Here is a 12,947-nt window from a genome sequence, read left to right on the forward strand (position 1 = left end):
CCACAAATCGTTCCAATCTGAAAAGTTTTCCATATCCGCGGTCATCAAAAATAGTGATTTTTGGCCAAAAAATCCAACTTTGCGAAACTAAGTCAAATGTTCACACAAGGTGGGTAGATGCCAGAAATGAATCCCCAAGAGATTTCAGCCCACTATAGTCAAGAATCGGGCAGAAAACACACATTTCAGTTTTTTACCACAAATCGTTCCAATCTGAAAAGTTTTCCATAATCGTGTTCATCAAAACTACTGATTTTTGGCCCAAAAATCCAACTTCATGAAACTTAGTCAAATTTTCACACGAGGTGGGTAGATGCTTGAAATGAATCCCCAAGAGATTTCAGCTAAATATAGTCAGGATCCGGGCAGAAAACAAACATTTCAGTTTTTTACCAAAAATGGTTCAAATCTGAAAAGTTTTCCATATCCGCGGTCATCAAAAATACTGATTTTGGGCCTAAAAATCCAAATTCACGAAACTAAGTCAAATGTTCACACAAGGTGGGTAGATGCCATGAATGAATTCCAAAGAGATTTCAGCCCACTACAGTCAGGATTCGGGCAGAAAACACACATTTCAGTTTTTTACCACAAATCGTTCAAAAGTGAAAAGTTTTCCATATCCGCGGTCATCAAAACTACTGATTTTTGGCCAAAAAATCCGACTTCACGAAACTAAGTCAAATGTTCACACGAGGTGGGTAGATGCCAGAAATGAATCCCCAAGAGATTTCAGCCCACTACAGTCAGGATTCGGGCAGAAAACACACATTTCATTTTTTTACCAAAAATCGTTCAAATCTGAAAAGTTTTCCATATCCGCGGTCATCAAAAATACCGATTTTTGGTCAAAAATCCAAATTCACGAAACTAAGTCAAATGGGCACAGAAGGTGAAGAGATGCCAGAAATGAATCCCCAAGAGATTTCAGCTCACTACAGTCAGGATCCGGGCAGAAAACAAACATTTTAGTTTTTGACCAAAAATGGTCCCAATCTGAAAAGTTTTCCATATCCGCGGTCATCAAAAATACTGATTTTTGGCCCAAAAATCCAACTTCACGAAACTAAGTCAAATGTTCACACAAGGTGGTTAGATGCCAGAAATGAATCCCTGAGTAGTGCCACTTCAACAATGGCTTCCAATAAGCCAGTTCAGTATTTCAACTGTGCCTGCCCACAATGATATGGGGAACAGGTCATCCGGGATATTCGAAAGCTCATCAAAGGCGCATGAAAGCGCATAGAGACTGTCGCACGATGCTAGGCGTTAAATACAGCAGAATGGGCGTTCGTGATTTCATGATGACCTTTGACCTGGAATACTTCATCGAGATACCGAACTGGCTGATTGTGGCCACCAGGACCAATGTCATGGAACTGAAGGTAGAAAAAGTGCTCAGCAATTGTTTTAAGGTAAGCAAAAATCTGCCGAGTACCAGCCACAAGCAATGTACAAATGCATGCCATTTTGGCTGGTGACCTTTTTTTCTTTTTTTTTAGCTAAGAAAACTTTTTTCTGTGCTCGGTGTCTCAATGACGTTGGACCCTCAGTGGCCTATGGCACCAATAAAACAGCAAGTCCCCAAAACTTACATGTCCCATGATGACTTTGTGGATGGCAGACTTTGTGTTCTTCCTGACTGACCCACTGCTGGTCTTTCTAAGCTTTGCCAAATCTGAATCAGAAAAGGAAAGGAGAACATGGCATGAGCAATTGTAACACATGAGATGCAATTTAGGGATGCCAGTGGGTTAGTGCACCAGGGCCTGAAACAGTTGACATGTGAAAGACGGCGAAATACACAAATCTACTGCAGTACACCATCACATTTCAATATTACATTTCCTTCTTGCCTTCCACCGCTGTGACCCTGGATCGAATCCCGCCTGGGCCAATATGTGGATTGGGTTTTCAGTCCCTACCTGATTCCGTGGGTTTTCCCCAGAGTATTTTCAGGGGTTTTCTTCCCACCTCATAAACTGTAATGTCTTCTCAGTGTCTTCTCTCCACAGGTTTCTTCAGGCTTGCGAGCTACAGTGCCTATGGCACTTTTGAGAAATCCTTGGTTTCATTACCAAAAATATATAATAATAATAGTAATAATAATAATTACCCTGGATTGGACATTTGGGAGACATCCCTATAGACTTGTGCACAAAATTGTTAAAACTTAAATGTGCCCTAACCCAATATTCCCTTGTCCTTTTTCCACGAATTTCAGCATGTTTACTAATGAGAACAGGAGCAACAAATATAATCTAATTGCGACAACAACATTTTGCCTCTAAAGTGGGGCTGTGACATTAGGGAGACATGAAAATGTCTGCCTGATGACCTATGTCTCCCATCGTGCGAAGAAATTACGATAACGTGTCTCCTTAATGGTGCCATTACACGTATAAACCACACGTGTATGTCTACCTTGAACTCACTCAACAAATTATAGATTTGTGTACTGAGCTTGCATACTGACTGCCACTGCATGCACAATTTTATATTCTCTGTGCGTGCTACAAGAGGATGTACTGTGCCAGCGTGTAAAGGGATGGAAAGCCTCTATTTGTTTTTCCAAAACATGAAAAAGCCTTAATTTAAGCTATAGCCTGAAAAATGGCATCCTGGATACCCAAATAGTGGAAATTGTACACATTTTATGCGACTTTCTTAATGCGCTGCTTACGAGACCAATTGGCACTCTTTAAGCATGGGGTAATTATTTTTTTCCAAAAAGTCTGAGAAGGCTTTTGAAGACACAGTAAATAAAAGTCAAGCCCTGTAGATGTCTTCTCAAGCCATAATGCTGATGTGTTGGGCAACTTGAATAGCTTAATTCATTATACAAAACATAGGCCCGAATAACAATCATGTGGTGCTTATGTAGCGCTTTATACCAAAGGTCTCAAGGCGCTTCACAATTGCCCCTGTTCATCAGGCAATGAGACCAGTTTCTGCAGGAGCTCGAGATCTGCGCATTCTAATCTCTACCTCCACAGGTGCCCATTTACACTCCTGGGTGGAGAGGGGCGATTGTGGTTAAGTGTCTTGCCCAAAAACACAAGCACAATGTTCCTCATCAGGGTTCAATCCCAGGTACCACGCGAGTCTTAAACTGTAACCCTTTGACCACGGCACTACAACAAAATGTCATTCTCGCTGAGGTTGCAGGTACAAATCCCAGTTCAGCTACTTTCAACGATAAATTGAGAAATGTTTCTGGTGAACACGTACGTGTTGGCCTTCCCACCCCCCTCCCAACCCCTCCCCCAAACCTATGGTGCATATAATTTGCAGCTTACCTTCTCTAGCAGCCATGAGCGTTGCTATGGTAACCGGACTGTCTGCAGCAAGCTTGCCCCGTTTGGGTCGATAGGCAGCTGCTAAATCGTCTTGCATTTTGCCCTGTGGGATGAAAGACAAAAAAACAACAGAAAAAGACAGAAAAATCTTTTCAAGATTTTTTGTGAGAAGGTCGAAAATCAAGTAAATGCTGTCATGAAGGGGCCGTGTCATAAGTCCGACGCCTCTTAAGTCCGAATGAGGCGTCGGACTTATGAGGCATAAATCTGCCTCATAGCCGGGTCCAACGACTCATACGTCTGACGCCTCATATGTCCGACAATGGACAAATGCTGTTTAGGACTTATGAGGCGTCGGAGCCATGAGGCGTCGGACTTAAGAGGAGTGGTACCTATGAGGCAGAATAAATAAATGTGATGCCTCATAAGTCCGACGCCTCATAAGTCAGAAATTTTGGACTTATGAGAGGTCGGACCTAAGAGGCGTCAGACTTATGAGCGGTACCTGTCATAAATGTACGTGAAAGTGGTTTACCAAAAGATTTCTGCAGTCAATTTTAGTTGGTCGGCGGACTTGTCCATACGATCCAAAAATGATTCACGACAGGGCATTCATTAGTTTTCCTCAACAAATGAACTTGAAATCAGTCAGCCAAAGTAGACAACATTGATTGTTTAAAGGTACATGTAAATCATTTGCTGCTATCCAAAACGTTACTAAAAAAATTGTTGTTGAAAAGCATGCATACTGGGTTTAAAGATAGTAATGGTGCTAAACTCCGTGTGAAATTATTCCTGCTGTCATTTTGAAGAAAACAATAAAAGAAGGTCATTTCCAAAGATCTGTCTGAAGACACACTTTTGAAAATTTTGTTCGGTTTTAATAGAGGAAACCATAAATAAGTGCACGCAAGCATTGACAGGAAGCACACAGGCGTGCGGATACCATAATTTGTTGGTTCAGTGCCCAACATCGTGTAGGTGCAATCGGCACTGATTTCGGGCACAATTCACAACACGACTCGGCAACTTTTGAATTGAAATCGAGATCCTAGAATATTGTTTTCTCAGAATATACAGCATTCACTGAGCTAAAACTTCATCAGGTTAGTTGTTAAGTACCCTTCTTTAGATTTTGAGCATTTTGTTGCTTCAAAGAAAAGAAATGCAAAATGACAAATGATATTCTCTACCTTTAACACAAAATTGAAATACATCTACATTGCAGCCGAAATCAGATTTAAAAAAAATGTGATGTTTGAAAAAAATTAAAAACACTGCACTATACAGCTCATTTGCTGTTTTACAGGTTTTTTTTCCAGGCTTTTATTTATATTCATCATACATTACTCTGAATTCATAAATACCTAAGACAGTTTACCCATTCCTATTGGTCAAGAACCCGTCATGTGGCCAGTCTTAAACGGATGATAAAGACATGGCTTGTTGGTCTTGAACACTTTTCCAGTGTCACATGACAATTCTACCAGTGAATCAGTATTTCATATTCTGAAATGCACACTACACCAGCCCAGCTGCGTTTTGCGTGACATTGCGCAGTACGTGCGACGTGCACGCCAATCTCCTTATAAGTTGTAGAGGACATTCCATATAGTCAGAGGGGTGTTAAATTAAACACGAAGTTAACTTGTTAAACAAAATGAGTGGCAACGTCTAGCTTTTGTTATAACACCTCACCCACAGATTCTTTGTCTTGATTGGCCGAGAGCGAGTCACATGATACTTTCTATTTTTGCTATCTTTCTGTGCACGGTCAAAAGTACTATGCCCGTAGCAACCAAAGTACTATACCATTAGCAACCAAAGTACTATTTCCACGGCGCGGTATTTGTGTGCAAAATGCATGCTGGTGTACGCGTTGCGCGTTGCAAGCAGCTCCTTTTGTTCCAAAGAGAGCGCGCCGCAGAGTTGGGTTCAAACATTTCGCAAAGGGGTAGTTTGGAAGAGAGAAATACATTTTCCTCCAGTTTTGTATTGAAATTGAAGTTTATTTCAACTGTGTTCAGATGTAAATAATTTAAATATTATAACCAAGCAGAATCTGTGGGTGAAGTGTTATAAAACAAAAATTGAATGCTTTATCTCGTGGTGAAGTAAAACTAGCCTCCCTTGGTGATCCATGGAGCATTCTATTTTCCCGAGGCGAATAGAATGTCCATGGATCACCTCGGGAGGCTAGTTTTACTACACCACTCGAAGCATTCAATATTTGTCCAATATTTTTTACATTTTTGGACCGAAACAATTTTGTTTTTTGACCGAGAAGGTATTTATGAATGGGAATAAATATGTGCTTGGTTGGTATTAAACACTTTGTTTAAAGACCAGTTGGAGTCTGAAGTGCTGATAATTACCCGAGGCGAATATCACCCATCCAGACTCCCAGCGGTCTTAAACAGACTTTTTAATACCTCCCAAACACACATTTATTCCCTTATTATATCTCTCAAAATGACTGTGTGTTTTTTATTCTGACAGCCCACATTTTGTGATTAACCATTTTATTTGAACAGACCCAAGACTCACCTTAATCCTTTCTCCCCACTGGAAGGACTGTATGGTGACATCAAGACGCTTCAGTAACATCTGCCTGCGCAGACTGTACTCCTTCCGCATACGATCATTGATCTTTCCCAATTTGGCCTGTTACAAAATGGTTGAGGGTTAGAGGGAAGTTACAACATTAATTTGCTTTTGCTGTAATTTTCAGAAATAAATGGATTTGGAGGAATAGTATGTTAAAGCAAATATTGTTAGACTGACTTGTTTCACGTTTTGGGTTCGTAGGTGCTGGAAAAACCAAGAAAACCAATCATGTTCTTGTAGTCTGGTTTCCCTGACCCAACTTAAGATGAAACAGAGCAATTTATAGATGTTGGGGAATTATAAGGTCAGAGAATCAGTCTAGCTGGCTTGTGCCTCTTCATAGGTGTGTAATCAATTGCAATGAAAATGCAGAATAACTAATTATGAATAATTAGGAGCAGTTGTTGAAAAAAATCCAGTTTTCTCCAACGCTGGTCGGCCGACCAGTGTTGGAAATTGATACAAAAATACCACTTTACTTTAAAATATCAGCACACCACAAGCCATGATTTTACAGGATGCTTAATTAGACTGTCATTCCCTAACAGTCCAGTAAAGAATTTCGTGGTAATTTGATCATTTTGTTTTTCGATGTTTGCAAATGTTGTATCTTCCCTTTAAGGAATAATTCACTATAGATCTCAATTCCAATCTGATTTTAATATTACATCGACGATTTTGTTCGCCTTTACGGGGACACTTCCATGCCAGAACACGTGTGGAGTATCGTGGTCTCATGGTCTTGAGCATTGAATTCGTGCTCTGCGGGTAATTCTGCAGGTTTTTGGCAGTGCTGCAGCCGAACCAAACTAAAAATAGCCAAACATGGCCTTCCAAAATGAACCGGAAGTTTGGCAATTTTTTTTTTTAAAACGCTAGGAACGCTAGTGCTTGCAATGAAAGGGCAGCATTAAAGCGCACGGATGGTTGAATTTACCGTGTTAACCACAGGGGTGTGAGTGACCACTGATAAAAAATAGCCGAAAACAGCTGAAAAAGGTGTAAAAAAGCTGAACTTTGGAAATCTCTTATACTTTTGTACACAGCAAGTGAGGGGAAAAAACTGAAATCCAAAACAAAATAAGCTGAAATCAGCTTTAAAGCTGAGATTTCACACCCCTGCAGTAAACAAGTCACTGCATTCATCTTCATTGTTTGGTGGGCTAAGCTCCATGATTGTCCATCTTTGGTGTGCATAATCCGTACAAACTATGACAAGGCTATGAGTGGAGACTATATACATAATGCAAACATGGTAGGAAAAAGTTACTGCATCATTCATTAAGACAACCCCCAAACTAGACAGAGTCAAGAGGTATTGCTCACGATGGAGAATCACATTTATATACTGGGGAAACCCCTTTTTGGTGGCCCATGTATTTTGTAACTGCAACTGTACAGCAGGAAGTCGATGCCAATGCGTGATTTTCAAAATGCCGATTTACACAACGGATTTTGTTGTGCTTTTTGTAGGGGACCGAGAGTAACACGCCAACCTGAGCAAAATGGCCACTTATATAAGCCGACTATCAGCGCGATCCAGCAATTGATATACCTTCTCAATGTACATGATGTTCGGAAAAGAAAAAAATACCAACCGCAACCGGACCGAACCGAACTGAACCCGGAGGATCAGATTCAGCACAAGTTGTGCGTTCGAAACCAGCCTGGGGTTGTGGTGCGTGTGGCTTTGGCAACTAGGATTGGTCTATAGTTTCGTATTCTATCTACTGTATTTTTTTTGTACTTACCCACTGTTGCTCCGTGAGCTGTTTCTTCAAGATAGGCTTGCCCGCCCTTCGGTGCCCATGCTGCCTAGTCTTTCTCGTATATTTTCCTCTATCTTATTGAATAACTGGACCTCGCTGACACCTGCCGGGGGCTTCTTCAGCTTCAGACCCACGCAGATGTTCTTCAGGTGCTGGCTAGATACGTGCCATCCGCACTGAGGAAATGAACGCAATAAAAACAGCGATGGATAATTAAGGGCATTGCTGTGTTCAAAACATAACTCACATCAGGGTGAGAATTGGGTATCTAAAAAAAAAATCATGAAAAATATTTGGGGGAGCCCTACTTGTCGATGAGCAACACAGGGTCTTCCTATATGTGTGCTCCAGTATTGTAGTCGAATTATTCGTGTCCGAGACCTAGACTGACAAAGGTCAAACGTTACTAGCAGAAGGCTTACTGACTGCCGTAAATTGTAGCAAATTCTCACTAGGGCACGTATAGTCGTGGGTGATACACTGTCCACATACTGGGATAGTGGGGGAGCAGGCATGACGCAAGTGACCGTGCTGTGTGCTAGGTTTATTGGGTTTCTGCACCCCACATAGCCAACCGACAATAACCAGATGATACAGACTTGATTTCAAATCTAATGATCTCATCGTGAGGTGACACAGTTTCTCTTTTGCATCTTGAAGGCAGCATGCCACCAAATAACTCGCCTCTTTATCCACTTGCATGGCCTCCACCTTCTGGGGTCGGCTGGCAATAATCTTGGCAGCTTGCAGCTCACTTGTCAGGAATTCTGCAACCAGGCAAGAAAAATGACGGGAATAATGATAAACCACATGACTTTTTGATGGACTATTACATCTGGAGGGTGTACATGTTAATCTTGGAATTGCACTCTAAGACTGCAATAAGTATCGTCAGAGACCCTCTGAAAAAAAAAAAATCACAACTTTGCTGAGGTGTGACTCGAACCCATAACTTCTAGTTTAAAACTCTGTACATTGTTGGAATTCACTCAGGAAAGATGTTTTAACCCTGAATCCCTAGCCATGGGCATTTTTGCTAGGATGCAACCTCTATCCTGCAAAATCCTCCAACTATGTAAAAAATTGCATATAGCCTCAATCATCCAAATTCCTACGTTATTTCTTGGATGTCGTCCTTGGAGGGGTGACCACTGCCTCAAACCTGCAAAACCCTCCAGCAATCACCGTTAAATATAGGCCTAAATTTATGCAAGTCTGAGCATAAACAACACAAGGTAAAGCCGTGTAGTGCATCCTGCAAAATCAGCCACACATTTTTTGCCATATACAGGTAGCCTTTGCAAAGAGGACAGGTAGCCTTTGCAAAGAGGTTTTTGGAGGAATTGGAAAGGTCAGGGTCAATGTGATGCAAAAGAACACACACAGGGCTGAGACGGGGGGAAATCAATTTCCCCAAAAATCCAACTTGACCAAACTTGCCCAAAAGTTCACACGAGGTGCAAAGAGGCCAGAATTGAATTCCCTGAAGAGTTCAACTCATTACATTCAGTATCCAGTGATGAAAAAAGAAAACTTTTTGATTCTTTACAAAATTCCCCCCAAACTTCAATGTTTTCCATAGCCGGCATCATAGAATCAGTCAGTTTTTCACCCAAAAATCAAAGTTGACCAAAATTGCACAAAAGTTCACAGGAGGTGCCTAGAAGCCAGAATTGAATTCCCTAAAGAGTTCAACTCATTACATTCAGTATCCAGTAAGAAAAGAAAACTTTTTGATTTTTTACAAAAGCCCCCAAAACTTCAACGTTTTCCATAGTCAGCATCATAAAAAAAGTCAGTTTTTCACCCAAAAATCCAACTTCACCAAAATTGCTCAAAAGTTCACAGGAGGTGCCTAGAGGCCAAAATTGAATTCCCTGTAGAGTTCAACTCATTACATTCAGTATCCAGTGAGAAAAGACAACTTTTTGATTTTTTACAAAGTGCTCCCCAACCTTCAACGTTTTCCAAAGCCGGCATCATTGAAAAAGTCAGTTTTTGACCCCAAAAAACCAACTTCACCAAAATTGCTCAAAAAATCATACAAGATGCCTAGTGGCCAGAATTGAAATCCCTGCAGAGTTCGACTCATTACATTCAGTATCCAGTGAGAAAAGACAACTTTTTGATTTTTTACAAAATGCCCCCAAAACTTCAAAGTTTTCCATCATTGTCCATAGCTGGCATCATCGAAAAAGTCAGTTTTTCACCCAAAAATCAGAGTTGACAAAAATTGTTCAAAAGTTCTCAGGAGGTGCATAGACGCCAGAATTAAATTCCCTGAAGAGTTCAACTCATCACATTCAGTAGATAGTGAGAAAAGACAACTTTTTGATTTTTTACAAAATGCCCCCAAACCTTCAACGTTTCCATAGCCGGCATCATCGAAAAAGTCAGTTTTTGACCCAAAAATCCAACTTCACCAAATTTCCTCAAAAGTTCACACGAGGCGCCTAGAGGCCAGAATTGAATTCCCTGAAGAGTTCAACTCATCACATTCAGTATCCAGTGACAAAAGACAACTTTTAGATTTTTTACAAAATGCCCCCAAAACTTCAACGTTTTCCATAGCCGGCATCATCGAAAAAGTCAGTTTTTGACCCAAAAATCCAACTTCACCAAATTTCCTCAAAAGTTCACATGAGGTGCCTAGAGGCCAGAATTGAATTCCCTGAAGAGTTCAACTCATCACATTCAGTATCCAGTGACAAAAGACAACTTTTAGATTTTTTACAAAATGCCCCCAAAACTTCAAAGTTTTCCATAGCCGGCATCATCGAAAAAGTCAGTTTTTCACCCAAAAATCCAACTTCATCAAATTGGCTCAAAAGTTCTCACGAGGTGCCTAGAGGCCAGAATTGAATTCCCTGAAGAGTTCAACTCATCACATTCAGTATCCAGTGAGAAAAGACAACTTTTAGATTTTTTACAAAATGCCCCCAAAACTTCAACGTTTTCCATAGCCGGCATCATCGAAAAAGTCAGTTTTTGACCCAAAAATCCAACTTCACCGAATTTCCTCAGCAGTTCACACGAGGTGCATAGAGGCCAGAATTGAATTCCCTGAAGAGTTCAACTCATCACATTCAGTATCCAGTGAGAAAAGACAACTTTTAGATTTTTTACAAAATGCCCCCAAAACTTCAACGTTTTCCATAGCCGGCATCATCGAAAAAGTCAATTTTTGACCCAAAAATCCAACTTCATCAAATTAGCTCAAAAGTTCACACGAGGTGCCTAGAGGCCAGAATAGAATTCCCTGAAGAGTTCAACTCATCGCATTCAGTATCCAGTGAGAAAAGACAACTTTGAGATTTTTAACAGAATGCCCACAAAACTTCAACGTTTTCCATAGCCGGCATTATCGAAAAAGTCAGTTTTTGACCCAAAAATCCAAGTTCATCAAATTGGCTCAAAAGTTCACACGAGATGGCTAGAGGCCAGAATTGAATTCCCTGAAGAGTTCAACTCATCACATTCAGTATCCAGTGAGAAAACACAACTTTTAGATTTTTTACAAAATGCCCCCAAAACTTCAACGTTTTCCATAGCCGGCATCATCGAAAAAGTCAGTTTTTGACCCAAAAATCCAACTTCACCAAATTTCCTCAGATGTTCACACGAGGTGCCTAGAGGCCAGAATTGAATTCCCTGAAGAGTTCAACTCATCACATTCAGTATCCAGTGAGAAAAGACAACTTTTAGATTTTTTACAAAATGCCCCCAAAACTTCAACGTTTTCCATAGCCGGCATCATCGAAAAAGTCAGTTTTTGACCCAAAAATCCATGTTCACCAAACTTCCTCAAAAGTTCACACGAGGTGCCGAGAGGCCAGAATTGAATTCCCTGAAGAGTTCAACTCATCACATTCAGTATCCAGTGAGAAAAGACAACTTTTAGATTTTTTACAGAATGCCCACAAAACTTCAACGTTTTCCATAGCCAGCATCATCGAAAAAGTCAGTTTTTGACCCAAAAATCCAACTTCATCAAATTAGCTCAAAAGTTCACACGAGGTGCCTAGAGGTCAGAATTGAATTCCCTGAAGAATTCAACTGATCACATTCAGTATCCAGTGAGAAAAGACAACTTTTAGATTTTTTACAAAATGCCCCCAAAACTTCAACGTTTTCCATAGCCGGCATCATCGAAAAAGTCAGTTTTTGACCAAAAAATCCAACTTCACCAAATTTCCTCAAAAGTTCTCACGAGGTGCCTAGAGGTCAGAATTGAATTCCCTGAAGAATTCAACTCATCACATTCAGTATCCAGTGAGAAAAGACAACTTTTAGATTTTTTACAAAATGCCCCCAAAACTTCAACGTTTTCCATAGCCGGCATCATCGAAAAAGTCAGTTTTTGACCCAAAAATCCAAGTTCACCAAATTTCCTCAAAAGTTCACACGAGGTGCCTAGAGGCCAGAATTGAATTCCCTGAAGAGTTCAACTCATCACATTCAGTATCCAGTGAGAAAAGACAACTTTTAATTTTTTACAAAATGCCCCCAAAACTTCAACGTTTTCCATAGCCGGCATCATCGAAAAAGTCAGTTTTTGACCCAAAAATTGACCTTCATCAAATTGGCTCAAAAGTTCACACGAGGTGCCTAGAGGCCAGAATTGAATTCCCTGAAGAGTTCAACTCATCACATTCAGTATCCAGTGAGAAAAGAAAACTTTTAGATTTTTTACAAAATGCCCCCAAAACTTCAACGTTTTCCATAGCCGGCATCATCGAAAAAGTCAATTTTTGACCCAAAAATCCAACTTCATCAAATTAGCTCAAAAGTTCACACGAGGTGCCTAGAGGCCAGAATTGAATTCCCTGAAGAGTTCAACTCATCACATTCAGTATCCAGTGAGAAAAGACAACTTTTAGATTTTTTACAAAATGCCCCCAAAACTTCAACGTTTTCCATAGCCGGCATCATCGAAAAAGTCAGTTTTTGAACCCAAAAATCCAAGTTCACCAAATTTCCTCAAAAGTTCACACGAGGTGCCTAGAGGCCAGAATTGAATTCCCTGAAGAGTTCAACTCATCACATTCAGTATCCAGTGAGAAAACACAACATTTAGATTTTTTACAAAATGCCCCAAAACTTCAACGTTTTCCATAGCCGGCATCATCGAAAAAGTCAGTTTTTGACCCAAAAATCCAACTTCACCAAATTTCCTCAAAAGTTCACACGAGGTGCCTAGAGGCCAGAATTGAATTCCCTGAAGAATTCAACTCATCACATTCAGTATCCAGTGAGAAAAGACAACTTTTAG

At 40.4% G+C, this 12,947-nt stretch overlaps 1 pseudogene; it reads right to left on the minus strand.

The window, feature by feature from the left end:
* Positions 1 to 1,154: 1,154 nt before the first annotated feature.
* LOC119740476 lies at positions 1,155 to 9,655 on the minus strand (annotated as a pseudogene).
* Positions 9,656 to 12,947: the final 3,292 nt, after the last annotated feature.

Source organism: Patiria miniata, unplaced genomic scaffold (genome assembly GCF_015706575.1).
Source record: "Patiria miniata isolate m_02_andy unplaced genomic scaffold, ASM1570657v1 HiC_scaffold_10, whole genome shotgun sequence".
Classification (NCBI taxonomy): Eukaryota; Metazoa; Echinodermata; class Asteroidea; order Valvatida; family Asterinidae; genus Patiria; species Patiria miniata.